This window comes from Solanum lycopersicum, chromosome 12, assembly GCF_036512215.1.
Source record: "Solanum lycopersicum chromosome 12, SLM_r2.1".
Lineage (NCBI taxonomy): Eukaryota > Viridiplantae > Streptophyta > Magnoliopsida > Solanales > Solanaceae > Solanum > Solanum lycopersicum.
In genome coordinates this window covers 11,497,484-11,516,411 of record NC_090811.1, presented here as the reverse complement: position 1 = coordinate 11,516,411, position 18,928 = coordinate 11,497,484, and the positions used below count along the sequence as shown (strand labels likewise).

Here is an 18,928-nt window from a genome sequence, read left to right as displayed (position 1 = left end):
CTAAAATTTAACCATTCTAAATCATTGTTTTAATTTCCCCAAATTCTTCCAAGTTCCTTCTCCAAAACTTTCTCTCTCTAAAAACTTGTAGAAGAGATTAGGATTTCAAGATCAAGTCTCCAAATTCACCATCAATTGTGGGCTTTGAACTATAAGGTATGATAGTTTTTATCCATGGAGCCCTTTGCTTCATTGAGTTCCTAAATTTTCCAATTTATAAAGTTAGATATTCTCAATTGAGGGTTTTTCGTCTATGTCATGGGTTCTTTTAAATGTTGATTTAATTAATTTATTTATGAATTTTTATGCATAATTGATATAATCTCATTATTTTAAGGTTAACCCCGATGAAACCATGCTTAACCCCATTTTCTAGATATTGATGATTGAAAGTGGGTCTGGAATTATGAAAGATGAATTATTGAATTATGCATGATCTTATGGATATGAGGTAGATTTCTTTGAGAGTAAAAGCATATATGTTGTTGTGGTTAATTGTTGTGAAAGGATTGCTCACATAACTAACTCATGCATGAATGTGAAAGGTTTCCTCACATTAAGGATTATAAGGTTGAAAGATCTTCTTACTTAAAATGAATCAAACATATAAAAGGAGTTATTCTAATAAAACCTAGCTTGGATTGATTACTTCATTGTACCTTTCCATGGATAACATATGACTTAGCTTGGATTGGTAAGATGACATGCTCTTTCACGAATAATAAAAGACTAGTTAAGAAAATTTATATTTCGTAGGATTTACTAGCACTGCGAGGATATTGAGATGGGAGCTCTATAGAAGCAATCTTTTTATTCCATATCTGAGTGCCCCTATAGGATGACTGTCTTAGTAGAAATTAGATAGTGAATTCACATAAGCTAGAAGTTCATGGTCTTACTTCAGCAAGTAGGACACTTCTTTTTAATGTGGTAATATCAAATGCTGTGTTGATAGCATACATGATCTTATATATTGGTTAAAGGTAAATTTTCCATAGTAATGAAGTAAGGTTACTTCATGAAGTAACTCACAAGTGAATTAAAATGATGTCTATTTGCATTGACCATGTTTTATAACTTATGTCTTCTAGTTCTTTTACATTCATGATTTATCTTGGTCATTGGACTCTATGAAAATGTCTCTTTTTTTATGTCTTCAAATGTTTTATACTTGACGATCAAACTTGGTACATATTTTGCACTAACGGATACTCTTGCCTATATTTTCTCAAATGTAGGACATATCTTATAAATTCGCACTTCCGTGACTAGGGATATCATATAGAAGATTGAGGTTCGGTGAGTTCTTATATTCTGAGGAACGAACTTGATTCCCATTTTGTCTTTACTTTTGTTTTAGAACTTGATGCACCGGCTACACCCCGATATACTCTTACATACAAGATGTCTTTGAGACGAGGTTTAGATTTCTACTTTTCCTATAAAACTCTTAATATGTTGAAACTATCTTTTAAATCTCTTTATTTTATTTTCTTGTATGCTGAACACTGAGTGGATTGTGTAGGGCCTCTCTGTTCCTATACGCCATTTTACACTTAGGGGCCACCTTGAGTCGTGATAGAAATTTTAGTTAGTAAGATACAAAGCTTATATTTTTTTTACCCAGAGTCTATTGTTTCAAATTCTCCCTATTTCAAATTGTTGATTCTTGATCCTATTATTGAAATTATTACTTTTCATATCATTGATGATTTTTTATTGAGTACTCGTATTTATTCTACCTCATGGCCCCTTCTTAGTCTAAGTTATTGGATAACCTTGTTATGATATTTCATATACTTTATTTTAATGAGTGGAATACTTTACAAGTTTTTAAAAAGTCTTTCAAGAAAGAGTTGAAGAAGTATATTTAGTTTGAAGTGCAATATTTTAGAAGAGTTTCAAGAAAGTATGTTTTGCTTCAAGTGCATTATTTTAGAAGAGTTTTGAAAAAGAATATTTTTCTTCTAGTGCATTACATTAGAAATATTTTGAGAAAGTATACTTTGCATCAAGATGCATATTTTCATAAAGAAAGTATAGAAAATTTGTCAAACAAAACGTGTTCAACTTTAATGAAAGCATATCTCAAATATTAAAAAAACATAGTCAAATTTGAAAAAAAGCAGAATCAAGTTTTAAAGTAAAGTATGGTTGGTTCATATTGGTTCAATTTCGAAGAAGATTATTGAGCATAGACTCAAAGTATCATATTATCATTTTTTCCACTAAAGTGAGATACTTTCCCTAAAGTGGAACATCTTTATAGTTTTTAAGCACAATGTATATTTTCTATTGTAGTATTGAGCACTAAGTTGGGTAAGAATTCATGTAATCCTAAATTTAGAACTATGTCATAGATTCGGGAGACTCATTAGTAAGTTTTTGATAAGAGATCAGAGATAGGATCCATTAGCTATGTTAATCCTTTACCTTGGCAAGGTATAAGATATCAGTTGCAATGTGGGAAAGATGTTGTGTCACCATGAGACTCACATTATGGTTATCGGTTTGGAGACACTTCCTAAGAAAAATAAAATTATATTATTTTTGGTATTTTCTATATTATATAAATATTCAGTTTTAAGGAGTTGTTGTTAAAGCACACGTTATTCAATTGAGTTTGTTCATTCTATCTTTAGAATTCTTCATTTTACTTGGTGTATTGAGTTTTAGCCACTTGTTTCACTTAAACTAGTTACATACTATATATTCTGTATATTAACGTCATTTGGCACTGCATCATTTCATGATGCAGTTTAGGTACTTTGGATCAGTAGCAATTGCATAACTAGAATTTCACTTTCATGCAACTTTATTACTGAAACCTCCTTACTTTCAGAGGGCTCTGATTTACCTAGACTATAAATGGTTATTAGATGTTGTTCTTAAAAAATTCAGTTAGCTTGGGTTCTTTCCTTGTAACCCATCTTCAATATATTAGAAGCTTCATAGACGATTAAGATGAATTTAAGTTTTACTTTTTTTTAAAAACACCTAAAATTATTCAGTTCTCAAATTTCTAAAAATAGAGTTTTTGAGTTGGTTTTTTAAATTTTTTACATGAAGTAGGACAGATCAAGGGTCTTCTTGGAAACATATATAGTTTAGAGTAGTGGTCATATGAGATTGTAGGCTCGAGGTGTGACACTCAATATTATATCCTACTTTCCTCTAGATTCATACTTTAAATTATGTATATGTGACCTTATGTAATGTCGATGAACCATACAGTCTATCTAAAAATGTATTCAAACAATATAGGATTTTGGAATGTATGCATCCACCAGTATCCATGGGACAAGGTTAAGATTGCACAACAACTTTACGTGGAAACCTCATTGCTCAAGGAAGTAAAATCACAACCTGTCTCAACAGGACTTTTCAAACTGCGTATACTAATCTTCTCTAAGCGAAATTAAAAGCTAGTTTACAGGATGAGATTGACATGCTAACCTCCACTTTAAGTTGTAACACCCCGTATCCAAAACAGACCAAAAACAAGTTTTTTAGAAAATCTACAGGTGCAATCAAAGGTGGCCATTGACGGACCGTATCCTGACCCACATTCCGTCCTGCACATCCATCGATTAAGTCGGAAACCTTCCAAAATTCCAGTTCAGAAAATTTGATTATGTGTTGAACGATGGATGGACCTATGGTCTGTAGTCTGAGTCCATCGATCAACATCCTATTTACTCATTCTCTAATACGAATGACGATTGACCAGCACGGACCATCGTTTGACCTACGGTCCGTATGTCTAACTGTAGATGAGAAATAGCAGACATTTAGGGGGAAAATATAGTTGGGTCAAATTCAGATGGTTATAACTCTTAGCACAAAATGAAGTCGGTGTCCCATGACATACACACAGATAGATAATTAAATTAGCTTTCCATATCCATCGACCCTGCTAAAATCATACCTCCAAGTAAAAAATTATGCCCGTTTCAGTTTCAGTATGTTATAAATTTGTTATTGCATCCAATTAGCTCAGAATTCAGTATATCTTGTTCATATTATTATACTTGATTTTGTTCTTGTTCAGTTATGTTTTATTTCATCTTTATTTTAGCCTACATGCTCAGTACCTTTTAAGTACTGACACATACGTGTGCTACATTTTCTCGTGATGTAGGTTCAGGTTCTCAACTTCCAGATCATGCATAGATATATTTCCGATCTCCAATTCAACAGATTCAATGATGATTCCTCATTATCCGAGGACAACAGTCATGAGTTTTATTTTAGTCATTTAGTTTCAGTTTTTGCTAGACTTAGTTGGGGCTTGTCCCAATATTTCTTGTCCAGTTTAGAGGCCATTTTCAGACATAGTTAGTTTGAGCTTAGTAGTGAGTTAATATTTTCTTTGTATTGAACTCCTCAGTTTTCATATATCTCAGATTTAGCATATGGGTTTTTCCCAATATTTTCATTTGAAGTATGATTTAGCTTTCATAATAATTTATATTCTTTCGTATGCTCATGTTTCATGCCAACGGGGTTAGCTTGGGATCACTTGTGGTCCTAGGTCCCCTGTCCGCATCTTGGGGGTAGTCTCGGGGCGTGACAAACTTGGTATCAGAGCACTAGGTTGAATAGTCCTAGGATGTCAGAAAAGTTGCACTAAGTAGAGTCCTTTTCATGGGTGTGAGTGCATCACATCTAATGAGAGGGAGGGTACAAAGTGTTTTAGGAAAACTTCACTTTCTTGTTATTCTTATTGTGCGTAAGGTATGATCATATATCATTATAACTTTACGTTCTACGTTTCATATCATGACTCCTCGTAGAGCTAACACTAGGAATGCGAACGCCAGAAATGCAAACGCAGCTCCTCCAGTCCTAGATCAAATAGTCTCCACTGCTGAGTTCAGTTTTTCCATACAGATGTTGGCTCAGAGTATGACTAACCAGAACAATCGGCTTCGTGCTCATGTGAAGGAAATTGGTGGATTAGTATCAACAAGGGTCCGTGAATTTGTTAGTATAAATCCGTCTGAGTTCTTAGGATCCTCAGAATTTCTTGGATAAGATCAAGAAAATCTTTGAGGTAATGCAAGTCACTAGGAATGATCGGGTTGAGTTGGCATCCTACTAGTTGAAGGATGTTGCTTATATCTGGTACACTCAGTGGAAGAAAAATAAGGGTACAGATGCAACTCCTATAACTTGGAATTGCTTTAGTGAGACCTTTCTTGACAGGTTTTCCCTAATAGAGTCGACAGAAGCAAAGGCTCAAGAATTCATGAACTTGAGGCAGGGTAACATGACAATGCAAGAGTATGGGATGAATTTTAACCAAATCTCCAGGTATTCTCCTCACATGGTTGTTGAATCCATGGATCAGATGAATAAGTTTTTGTATGGAGTGTCAGATTTAGTGAAAATTGAATGCAGAAATGCTATGTTAGTGGGAGATATGAACATCTGTAGGCTTATGACATATGCTCAGCATGATTACGGGGATAAGCTTAGGGAACAGACTAAGGATAATAAGAAGGCTAGGACTGGGAACTATGACTATTCTTAGTAGAAATCGAGTGGTAGAAATCGCTCGGAGAGTCAGTAGAAGTTTTCAGCTCCAGCCCCTTCGTCAACTAGTGTTCTATCCTCCAAGAATAAGTATGAACAGAAGGTTAGAACACCGGCTCTAAGTCTTATGGAAGTGTTTCAGGCACCAAGACTTACCCCATTTTTCCTAAGTGTGGTAAAAACCATCCGCGCTAGTGTCTCGGAGGAAAAAAGGATGCTTTGGGTGCGGTTAGTCTGGTCACAGGTTAAGGGATTGTCCTTCTAGACAGGGTCAAGGAGGTGGTAATGGTAGAACTCAGTCTACAACTTCAGCAGCACCAACAAGTCTCCCTACTCAACAGGGTAACTCATCTGGTACAAATGGCGGTTAGCGCCACAACAGGTTCTATGCTCTTCAGGTTCGCCAAGATCAGGAAGGTTCTCCTGATGTAGTTACTAGTGTGCTACAAGTATTTGACCTTGATGTTTATGCATTGTTAGATCTAGGGGCTACTATTTCTTCGGTAGATCCTTACATAGCAGTCCAATTCAGTGTTAGTCCATAAGCTCTCTCATAACCTTACTTAGTCTCTACTCCAGTTGGTGACCCAGTTATAGCTAGACGGGTATATAGAAATATATCTCAGAAAGTCACCTCAGGAGATCTTGTAGAGTTATAAATGGTAGATTTCGATGTCATTCTAGGCATGAATTGGTTAAATTCCTGTTATGCCTCAGTCGATTGTAGAACTAGGATTGTTCGTTTTCAATTTCCAGATGAACCAATCTTAGAATGGAAGGGTGGTAGCTTAGAGCCTATGGGTTGATTCGTTTCTTACCTTAAGGCCAGAAAGATGATCTCTAAGGTTATCTTTATCATCTAGTTCGGGTTAAGGATTCTAGCTCTGAAACCCCAACTCTTGAGTCAGTTCCAGTAGTTTGTAAGTTTCCAGACTGTTTAATATATACCTTTAAAGCAAGACACTAAGTTATCCTTAACCTAGTTCTTACCATGATTCACACAAAATTGAAACGTTTATATCACAAGAGAAACAAATTGTACAATATAACCACAATTACAAGCAACAAAGTAATAACTGGTACAGAAAGCAAATGAAGCACTCTATCAGGTCCCTGCTATTTTGAAGATTGAAATTTTCTCTCTTTAAATGAATGAGTCAATATCGTTGTTGTTTGTTTGATATATATCATGAAGAGTTATTACCCATCAAACAAACAACCGCGTCGCTTCTGATTGGTGAAGTACTCTGCATCTTCACCAACTCTTTGAGGCAAACAACTTTTACAGTTGTATACCACTTGAACAACTGAACGAGTATTCATACTCTGCAGAGGACCAGGTCCCTGCACTTGTCAGAAGATTATCAAAACATCTAAGAGTATAAGCACTTATCAAGGACAATACGATACAATACATTACATAATAAAACAATATTATACGTGCAAATAAAGGTGATTAAAAATATATTTTGACAACAACATGTTTGAAGTTTATATGTGATAATCTTCCTATTAACTTTTAAAGAAACAGAATAAATTTATCCTTCTAACTTCAGAAATAATTTGCGTTTAATCCTTGTTATACTTTTTGTATAAATTTCCTTATTGTTAAAATGTTGGTAAAATATAGTTAAACTTCAACTCTATATAAAACATAATAATGATTGAATATTACTATTTTTGAAATATATTAATAATAATTAATAAACTTATGATGTTAATAGTAATTGAAGTATTAAGTGAAAGTAGTGTCATATGATAATTATATAATAGAATATGGCCACATTTATTTTTCTTACACTTTTTCAATATATTTGCACTAGTCATCTAAAGAAGCATTCCAGAGTGTTCACAATGTTAACCTCTTTTTTTTTTCAATTTCTTTGACTTTAACTTTCATTCAAAGATCGTATGAATTTGTACGTTTGTCGAACATCAATCCTTATCCTCTAGGAAATTTTAGTTTTTCCCAAGTCCCACATCGAAGTTCAGATTAAGAATTAAAAGATTTCAATTCTATAAATAACTCTCTCCTTCTCACTATTTGAACAACAGTATCAAAGCCGCAAAGGCTAAAATATATTTACTCGGATAGGATGTTGGACTCATTGTCACTGCCTATAACTTTCTAGTTCAAAATTTTTTCTTTCTATTTTAGAGTTAATTAAGACAAAGGTGGAAGCTTATTCATCAATCTCATCGCCCACATTTGCATGCTCAGAAAAAGGTAATAAACCCTTTCCTTTTGAATCTTTTCTTAGCTTTGTTTGTTATTTTTTCAGCTATAACTCTTGCTTGTTTTCCTAATAATACAGTAGCCCTATCTTCTATAGTTAAATTCAAATTTTCTCTAAAGACTTTTCTTTAATTAGTTTGAGAGTGAATAGTCTCTTTATAAAATATTAAGACCCTTTTTGTATGAGTCACTTAAAGATTTGAATGTCAATTTTTAAAATTTATAAGTTCACAGATCGGTTAACTGCCCAAATTCAAAACAAATGCTTTTCTTTTAACCCTAATTATTTTATCCCATTTTTTCTATTTTCATAAAAACAAGTCAAAATTGTTTAAACCTTTACTATCCTGTCAATGAGTTTTAGCTTATTTAAAAAATAAATTCCTTTCTTTGATTTAGTAAATGATATTCTAAATCAGATACGTTTATTTGTATTTTTTGCTTGATAATTGTATCCAATGAATAGTAGTGATAAGTGTGTGATTAACATAGTTTATTATTTACATCGACAAAAGTATGAAATCGAATATTATCTATTTTTCGTATTATCTGCTTAAACTCTTATTCCTTTATTATTCTCTCTTGAATTCAAGAACCAAGTGGTATACGTTGACATTATGTATTGTGTATGCTCCTCTGTTGATCAGATAGGTCAATTATATTTAGTTTGTTTTATGGTAATGACGCTCCCTATCATAATGGGTGAGCTAATCATAAAAGAAAATGAGTGACAAAACTTTTGGGTTGGGGAGTTGAATATTTTAGGCTAGGCTAGACTGGATGAAATATGGACAAGATGAGGTCTATGGAATCCTATGGATCCTTGCTTTATTTGGGACATATCCGATAAGGGGATTAAGTCAAGGTGCTTTGGTTCGTGACAATTTGGTATCAGAGCTTGGATTATCGGTCTCCTAATACAAAGGAAAAAGTCGAATAGAGTCCTAATAACTGGTGTGTTGACGTTTATATTTTATTTTCATAGTTCTCACATATCTCAAAACATATTCATGGAAACAAGAATTACTGCACTAATCAAAGAGTAACCCCAGTCACGACAACCCAATTACGCATTAATAGTCTCCTTTCTGTAATACAAAACTCTGAAGCTTATTACAAAATCTTTCTAATCGATATGAACCTTCATCCTTCCACCATAGGTCTTTAGAATGTTAAATCCTTTGGAATGGAAAAACGATGGAAGTATGGTCCACATATTTTTGCACGTGGGAGAATCTATGAGTATATAGGCTTCCAGGGTAGTGACATATATGAACTGCAGGTTATGTATGCTCCATCACCTCAAAGTACATATATTTATACCCGTCGATCCTGCTATAATATAGCTTCATTTTCCTCACTTACACCTAAAACTATTGCCTCAACATCTCATGATGGTATTGGTTTCTGAAATACACTTCCTTCCTTTTTATCCATACAACCTGTTCAATCAAGTCCTAGGTAATTTTCTAAATTGGTATCTTCTTTATGATCTTTTTTAATGTCAATCAATGGATCTAGTTAGTTTTGATGTGTACCGACGAATCTTTTCATATCTTCTTTGCTAGAAGTAATTAGTGTGAATGCTACTCCAACTCTAGTTATTAATGAAACAAAATCGAGCTGATAGTTATATCATTCACCAAGAAGTTAAAACTATCTCCCATCAGAATCGAGGCGATCCCCTATATCTCTATGACTCGAGACCAAATATATGAATTTAGAGTCTTCTCTAGCAACAATAATGGAATCACTACAATTACATAGCACTGAAGAAATTCTGGAGTCATTATTGATACTCATAACTAACACGTTGCATGTATATATATCCTCTAATTATTCTAATGTTCAGTGTGCTTAAGAAGATATAAGGTGTATCGAGGTTGTCTTTGGCACATAAAACATTCACTAGGAAGGGAAAATGGAGTTGCTTTATATACACATCAAATCTCAAGAGATTGTTCACTGGTAAGAGGATATGGGAATCCCATATCATAAACAGATTTAGTAGGATTTTTATTTCAAGAAAATGAACGAAAAGTTCATTAAGAAAGATGCTTGAGACTTTACAGGAAAAATAATAAAGCTAAAGTGGATGATGGAAATTAGGAAGAAAAAGAGTTAAATGATAATCATGTTAAAGTGGATGATGTACTTCTCTGGATTCACTTAACATCATTATCATCCATCTCTTTTCCATCCTCATTCCAATAATCCTCTTTGGACTTGTCATTTTTGCTGAAAAAGTCACAACTTCTTTCTTATTGAACTTTTCATTTATTTCCTTGAAATCAACGTCTTCCTTAAATCGTCTTATGACACGGGAATTTCAATATCCTCTTCCATGGCATGATTCATATACTTTGATGTGTATAGGAAACATTTTTGTTCTCCACATTTGCCCTTCCTAGTAAATAATCTATGTGTCATGAGGTTCACGATTCATGTATCTCTTCCTCAATCAGACTGACCTTTACAATGATGAAACAATATAAGCTAATGCAAGGTTTTTAGTTTTGGCTTTCACTAATGACTTATTGGTTTCTTCGGTTCTCTCTAAAGGTATAGGTTCCATTATTGGTGCTAGAGCAGTCTTTAGATCGATATTTGTGATCTGCAGTGATTGAGATGCAGAGGATTGCCTCTGTTGTGACTGATCCACATTTCTCATGGCGATAGTTTTGACTTCTTTTTGAATGCTACACATGTTAGTTCAGTAGAATTTTGTTCCTTAATTTGAGTAACATTTACATTAAATTCTTCCCGCAAAGAAGAGGCCATTTTTGGGCCAATATTTATCAGTACATTTGAAAGAGCACTAGATATATTATTTGGCATTGGAATAGATTATAAATTAGATACAATTTTTAAAACTACCTAGGATTGGATTGGACAGATGATGTAGATAGCAAGGAAGGAAGCGTAGTTGGGAACCAGTACCACCATGAGATGTCAAGTCCATAGTTATAGTTATGGGGTGGGGAGAATTAGGTTGTGTTATTGCAGGATCATTGGGTACTACTGATATAGTTTCAAATGTTTCTACCATATAAGTATATATGCTCTCGTCTTTTCTATCACGTGCAGAAACTTGGGGACCATACCTAAAATGTACTTCTATACTAAAGGATTTCATGTTACAAAAAGGCTTTAGGGATAATATCAAACACGAGAACTAGTCTACTTCAAGGGCAGGGAGGACTACGCTCTGCAGGTGGGCATCACTATTTATCATGTCAAGACAGAATTTCAGTTTGTTTTTGAAGGTGATAAAAATGATTTGACAAAAATCGGCATACATTAGAGAGAGAAGGATTAGTTCGTGTTTGGGTCAAGGGGACGGGTGACATGAACCCTCTTCATCCGGTAAGAGCTTTCTAACCTATATTGTCTTGCTATAACCTAGTCTTACTTGCTCTTACCTCCCTGCCTGTTTTCTTTTCTTGCTTTTTTGAGAATACCTACCTTGCTGCCTCTACATGCTCTCGTTCGGGCCCCGAGAATCCCTTTCTTTTGGCTAAGGTTTTTATTTACCTTTTTTCATTCCCCCCTCGAAACGAAAAAACTCATGACAATCACTATTGGAATGACATGAGAGCAATACCATAACAGATATATTTACTGACAAGTGAGAGCGAGACTGACCTACCCAAGAGAGAAAACGCAAGAGTGATTCCCCTCTACCACAATAAGGCCGCAAGAAAAGAATTTACCCTTAAAGAGAAAGGCAGAAAGGTGATATTTCATACCGATTAAAAAGTCATTATAATGATTTTGGAGATCAGTATGGCACAAAATGCTGCCGATACATAATTTGATCGTCTTGGCCGGGGTTGTTCTCTAATTAAATCAGTGATTCCCAATGGCATGTATGTCGTTTGAGAATTTTCAAAACCTAATGGATTGATAGTGGTGAGTTTGTACGGAAGATATTACAATAATCCAAGTGAAGAAGAAATCGCTTCATGTTTTATTCGAGAACTTGTCAAGAGCAAGTGATAGAAATTCCTTTTTTGCCTCTATTTAATTTGAATTTGGTATCGATCCATAAAAAAAAACTCACTTATCCACAAATTTCATTTCAAAAATCAATCTGTTCGAGAACTGAAATTAACTAGAAATTCTCTTGAAAAAGAATCACACTTTTAAAAAAGGAAAAAGAATGAGAAAATGGTCAAATACCCCCCTCCCCCCCCCACCTCACCCACCCAATCTATATTAGGATTTTTGACTAGATACTTAGACTTCGTGTGGGTCATGTTATCCCCCTAAAATGATTTTTAAATTAATAAATACCCCCTTAAAACGTGACATCCAGCCATCTGCCTTGTGGTGAGGCACACACGCTTAACACGTGTGTTTCAGCAAATAAACTTTTTTAAAAAGCTTTCCCTCGTCCTTCTTCATCCTTTCTTCTTCAATCTTTTTGCAGACTTAATTTGTTTTTGTGAAAGCTTGATTTGAGGAAAATATTAAGGAATACCTTGTGGGTCTTATTTTATTTTTTTAATCTTCCTCACAAGGTGAATTTGTCGGGACTCAAATTTTTTCATCACTGTCGTATAAGAAATTATCGTTACGACCTCCACCTCCATATTTATCACCTCTCTAATTTAACAAAAAGAATTCAACACCTAAGCACGTCTCTATCATCTTCATTTATAATATCTCTAAGCTCATGATTTCTCATGATTTTTTTGTCCTCTAATTCTTTCCATTTAAGATTTTTATCTTGGTTTTTCTAAAAAAAAACTAATCACCTGGCTCATCTATCAATGGGGGTTTCAAATTGTTTGCAATCAACAACAAAGAATTCGGTAAATATGATGGTGGCATCAATGACTATGACGGTAAATGATGGACATATTTGTTTTGTATTGCTATAGACAAGAAAGAAAATAAATAATTAAAAACAATACATATATTTATTGAAAAAAGATATTAAATATAATGTTTTAGTAATAGTTTTCTTATGTTCACTCTCTCAAAGAGACTAAAGTATACTCGCATTGCCAACTAAGTATTTAGGGAGTTATAAACAGTTCCGATGGTTCATAGGCGTCTCGTAAAGTTAAAGTGTGTAATTAAAAATTCGAATATAGATTAGGGGACCTTTTGACCATTTTCTTAAAAACAATTCATAAAAGTGGTTCAAGAAATTAACCGGGGATTCACCTTAAGTTAAAAGAATTATTATTAAGAGAATCATCATATCATATCATATTTCTAAAAGTGGGAAGCTCTAAAATGTTGGATCACTATTTTACCCCCTATACTCATTAATTATTTTTTAAAGGAAAAATGCACAAGCAACCCCTCAACCTATTCCCGTAATCCCAGAGACACACTTATATTATACTAAGGTCCTATTACCCCCTGAACTTATTTTGTAAGTAATTTTCTACCCTTTTTCGGCCTACGTGGCACTAGCTTGAAGAAAAAAGTCAACCAGCATTGGGCCCACAAGATAGTGCCACGTAGGCCAAAAAAAGGTAGAAAATTATTAATAGAGTAAGTTCAGGGGGGTAATATGACCTTAGTATAGTTTAAGTGTGTCTCTAAGATTTCGGATATAGGTTGAGAGGGTACTTGTGCATTATCCCTTTTTTAAATAATAGTTCTTATGATATTATTATATAATACTTACTGGAGTTACTAACATAATAAGGACCAAATTCATCTTTGAAAGTGCAAATATATTGTCCTTCATTGTTGATATGTTGGGTGCACTAAAAAACTACTAACATCCTCAAAAGGCGGAAGAGTGAAAGCATTACATCATGCATTGGAATAAATAATTTAGATCAATAATGATTTAGGCTATTATGTTACCTACTTTTATTATTCTCTTTAAACTATTGTTATTATTATTTAAAAAAACTCATATTAAGGTGTTAGGTTAAAGAAGTCAAAAGGTCACTTCTTGGATCACGTAATTTGTAAAGTTTTTATCTTCCATTAGCATAATCTCCATTTTCCTATGACAAAAAAAACAACTCAAGTTGCATAACCTTCCTCCAATAATGGAGGTTTGAGCTTCTACTAACAATAAGAGAGAAGAGAGAAAATATGTTATTGAGAATGTAAAAGTCTGAGTAGTAATCAATACATTGTATGTGTACAGATACACATTGATAAAATCGAACAATTCTAGCACAAACTCAACTAACTATGAAGTGTGTAACTTGTGATTCTTAACTAACTTACAAACTTTGTGAATGAACATTAACTAACTAACTAACTTTGTGAATGAACAGTAGACACTAAACTAACTAATAGCTAATCCAATTCTCATCGCCCCCTCAAGTTGGAGGTGAGTTGCTCACAGACAACTTGATGCTTGACTCCAGTTAAGGCTTTAGTAAAGACATCAGCCAACTGCGAATTTGTGGGAATATATTGGAGTGTGATCAACCCTTGCTGCCTGTTGTTTATGACGAAATGTTAATCCACTTCTATATGCTTAGTTCTCTCATTAAATACTGGATTCTAAGGAATGTGCACTGCTTCTTGACAATCACAGGAAACATGAATAGGTAAGGAACAACACAGAGAGCTCATCAAGTAACCTTTCCAGACATACTATTTCACCCACTACTTGTCTTATAGCATGTACTCTGCTTCTGCTGAAGATAATGACAATGTGGGTTGTTTTTTATAATTCCAACTAATAGGGCTATCACCCATTAGAACCAAATAGCCACTTACAGAATTCCTAGAGGTCCCCATCTGAATCACAATAAGCATTGATGGTAAGGTCAAATTTGTTAGAGATGAAAACTCCTAATGTAGGATTATGGTGTAGATATCTAAGAACATGATAGTCTGCTTTCAAATGGGGCTCTCTAGGAGATAACATGAACTGACTGAGGTGTCGCACACTAAATACTATATCCATCCTTTTATTGGTGAGAAAATTGAGTTTCCCCACAAGCTTTCTGTAATGAGTATATCTGATGGTGGTGTGCCTTTCGTAAGTCTCATGTTTTCAATAGAGTCCAATGGTGAAGTAGCAGTTCTATAACTCATAGAATTAAATTCTTTCAAGAGGTCAAGAGTAAACTTTCTTTGGGATATAAGAATATCATTTTATTTGTACAATATTTTCAGGCCAAGAAAATAAAGCAGCCTGCCCAAATCCTTTATTCCAAACTGCTCATGTAAGAACACCTTTAAATAAGTGATATCATCTATGTTAGTCCAAATTAGAAAGATATCATCAACATATACTGCAACAAAACAAGGGAGCACCCATTCCTTCTATATCCTTTTGAGTAGAGGTTGTTTGCTAGCTTGTCATACCACTACCACTGTCTATTGGCCTGCTTCAAGCCATACAATGACTTTTTTTTCAATTTACAATACTGTCCACTGCCAGTCTATGTGGTAATTCCATGTAAATTTATTTATTTAAATCACCATGAAGAAAAACATTGTTTACATCCAATTGTTACATGTTCCAGCCTTTGTTGACTGCTAAAGAAATTAGAGTCCTAACAATGATCATCTTTATGATAGGTAAAAATGTCTCCTTGTAATCTATTCCAACCTGCTGAGTGTACCCCTTCACCAACAGTCTAGCTTTGAACCTCTCTACACTACCATCTCCCTTGCGTTTACCTTGTACACCCAATAACATTCTTCTCTTCAGGTAAACTAACTAGTTTCCAAGTATCATTTGCATACAAGACATTAAATTCCTGTGTCATTTCCATTTGTCATGCGGGATTTAAAATTGCCTCATCATAAAAAAAAATCCAATATCATGTGAAACATTATTGATCAACTGCTGACTACTAGGACATAGGCTAGTGAAACATAAATGATCAGGGTAAGAAGTGAAAGATGTGAGTGACTGCTATGGGTCAGAAGTAGATGCTAAAGCATGCAAGTTAGATAGTTTGTAAGTGTAGTCTTTGAGGTAACTTGGGATGTGAATGGGACTATTTAATCTTATAGGTGCAAGTGGAGCATCATCAAGGTTTAAGTTGTTAGGTATATGTGGAGACATAGAAACTGTAGGTTCAGTATTTTGTGCATTAGTGTTTGTGGAAACATGGTTAGTAGTGACTTCAACTAACATGTCATCATTCAACACTTCATTATTAACAACGTCATTTGTTTTATCAGATATGATAGGCAATGTATTAGAAAGATTTTAAGACAGAATCAAAATCGGAACCAACTGTAGAAATAACAAAAGGAAATACAACTTCATGTGAAAGGACACCTCTGGACACATGAATTCTTTTAGTAGCAAAATCTAGGATTTTGTAGCATTTTGTATTGAAAGGGTATCCAATGAAAACATGTGGTGTTTCTCTTGGTTCAAATTTATCCTAATGAGTTTCAAGGTAGTTGGAAAGTAAACATCCAAAACTTCTAAGGTGGGAGTAAGGTTGTTTTCTTTGATATAGTAGTTCATATGGGGACTTGTTTTGTAAGTGTTTAGTAGGTAGCCTTTCAATAAGATATACGGCTTTCAGGACACATTTTCCCCAATACATCATGGGTAATTCCGATCATAACAGAAGTGTCCTTTCTATTTCAAAGAGATATTTATGTTTCCTTTCCACTAAACCATTTTGTTGTTGTGTATAACGGCAGAATATTTAGTGTATTATGCATTTTCTTAAAAACTAGTTTTTTCAGAACTTGTAAATTCCAGACCATTGTCCAATCTGATGGATTCAATTTGGCATGGAATTGATTTTCTACAAGGGAAATGAAGGATTTTGTGGTATGCAATGGATTACTTTTGCACCTTAGCAATTGTGTCCAAGTTGACCTGCTATAGTCATCCACCATAGTTAAGAAATAGTGATGACCATCATGGGTAGGTGTGTGGCATGGTCCCCATAAGTTAATAAGGAGCATCTCAAATGTTGTATTTGTTGTGGTTGTACTTCTGGGAAGAGCATCCTAGTCTATCTAGCCATATGACATATTGTTCAAGTGAAAAGTTGTTTATTTGAAAAATTCTGAGGTATAGTGTAGATAGTTTTTATCTTTAGAAAAGTTCATGTCCCAACTTAGAATGTCATAATTATTCAGTGTCATGATTAGGGGTAAAATCAGTAATAGGAGGGGAATTAACAGCAGGACATGAAATAGGATCAACAACACAAGCTTCTTTATTGATTGTATGAAGGTATTTTACATGAGAAGGACCTGAAAAATTTATTTCCAAGAGAAGTTATGCTACAATAGTTAAAAGAAGAAATAGGTTGACATCTGGCATGCGAAGAAATATCGTCATCTGCAGGTGGGCGATTGTGGAACTTTGGACAGATAAAATACAAACCATTCTTAGCCTTACCATGTTCCAAAGGGCTCTTCTGAGAAGGGCCCTACATTAAATAAGAAGAGTTGTTAAAGCTGACTATTCCTTTAAATGAAGAGCTAAACAATGAATTGTTATCAAATTGAACTTGAAACTAGGTATAAACACAATTTTGTACAAAGTAAGTGTAGAAGTCAAACAAACATCACCAATTTCAATCACTTAACTTTGTATCCATTTGGTAAAGTAGTGAGGAAAGGATAGGGTAATGTTCTAAGGTTTGTGAGGGTATCTATTGTGTAAGTTATGTAGTGTGATGCTCTTCAATCTATGATCCAAGAACCAACGATTAATATAATACATTGACATGAAAAATCACCTATCTCATTTATGGAAGAATAGCAAGAGAGTGTACCTGCTAGGTTCATTGATCCACCTGCCATGCTTCTTGAACAACCCGATCCAACTTGCATAGTACCTAGTAGATTAAGGAGTTTTTCATACTAACTTTTGGATAGGTTTAATGGGATTTGTCTTCCCTGCTCAGTAGTTTCCTCACATTGGCTACTATCATACTCAGAGTTGTAGATCCTGAAACTTTTCCTCTTGGAGCTTTTTCGGTGGTTGAATAGCCATGAAGCTTATAGCACTTATCCTTAGTATGTCCAGTTCGTTTGCAGTACTTACAAAACAAATTTTACCTGTTCCCAGTGCTGGAATTTCCCCTAAATGTGTTATTTGAGTTGTTGAAACTGCCTGCATTTTTTCTATGAGAGTAGTAGTTGACCTTGAAGTTCTTGGATCCTTCATTGTGCTTTGGTTCTAAAGAAGCATTTAGGGAAGTAGATTCTAGAGACATATGATTTAGAGGCCTCACTTCACTCTGTGTTTCTTCCAGTGACAGTACGGAAAATGCTTGTGGCATAGTTGGTAGAATAGTCATCATGAGATTGTTCCCTTGTATGAAAATATATATTTCATTCAAGCCCATAAGAAAATGTATGAGTCTTTGATCTTGTTAAACCTTATGAATTTTTATTTTTCCACCACACATACATACACAAGTGCACTGTGAATTTACATCAAGAGTATTCATCTCCTCCCATAACCTCTTCATTTTAGTTTAGTAACCTGTAATATCATAGAAACCTTCACAAGGTCATTAATCTCCTTTTGCACCTGATAAAGTTTGCAACCATTTGTCTAATCATATCTATCCTCCAATTCCTCTCAAAGTTCCTTGGCATTGTTAACGTATTGTAAGCTATCTCACAGATCTGGTGAAAGAGAATTCAGAATCTATGAAGTCTCCATATTATCACACTTGAATCCAGCTTTACTTTTAGCCGATATATCCCTAAGAACAACTCACCTTCAATCGAACACAGTAGGGAACAAGGTAGAACATGCATTCTCTGAAGGATGCATGTAAAATGGTCTATTGAAATCCAATTGAATTGGAGTGTATGAACTTGTTGTCTCATCTGGAACGTCACCCATGAAAGAAGATGGGAGTATGATCGAAATAGTTAGAATTGGAAACAGAGGAAATTAGGCGATGATGAACCAAAAATAAACGAATCAGGATAAAATGGATAGGAAAGAAAAAGAAATATAAATAAATCACGGAAGAAATAGAAATCACTCACAAAAGCTTACGATGAGAAAGAAGAAATAGGAGACATCTCCTTGCTCTGATACTATGACAAAAGCAGCAACTTAAGTTACATAACCTTCCTCCATTAATGGAGGTTTGAGCTTCTACCAACAATCAGAGATGAGTTAAAAGATATTATTGAGAATGTAAAAATCTAAGTAGTTATCAATACAATGTATGTGTATATATACACGTTGATATAACCTACGAATTC

General features: G+C 34.3%; 1 long non-coding RNA gene across 1 annotated transcript; it reads left to right on the top strand.

The window, feature by feature from the left end:
• Positions 1-27: 27 nt before the first annotated feature.
• On the top strand, positions 28-4,430 carry LOC109119163 (uncharacterized). Its single transcript, XR_002026375.3, has 3 exons — positions 28-156; positions 1,239-1,299; positions 4,142-4,430. It is a non-coding gene; the product is annotated as an uncharacterized lncRNA (long non-coding RNA).
• Positions 4,431-18,928: the final 14,498 nt, after the last annotated feature.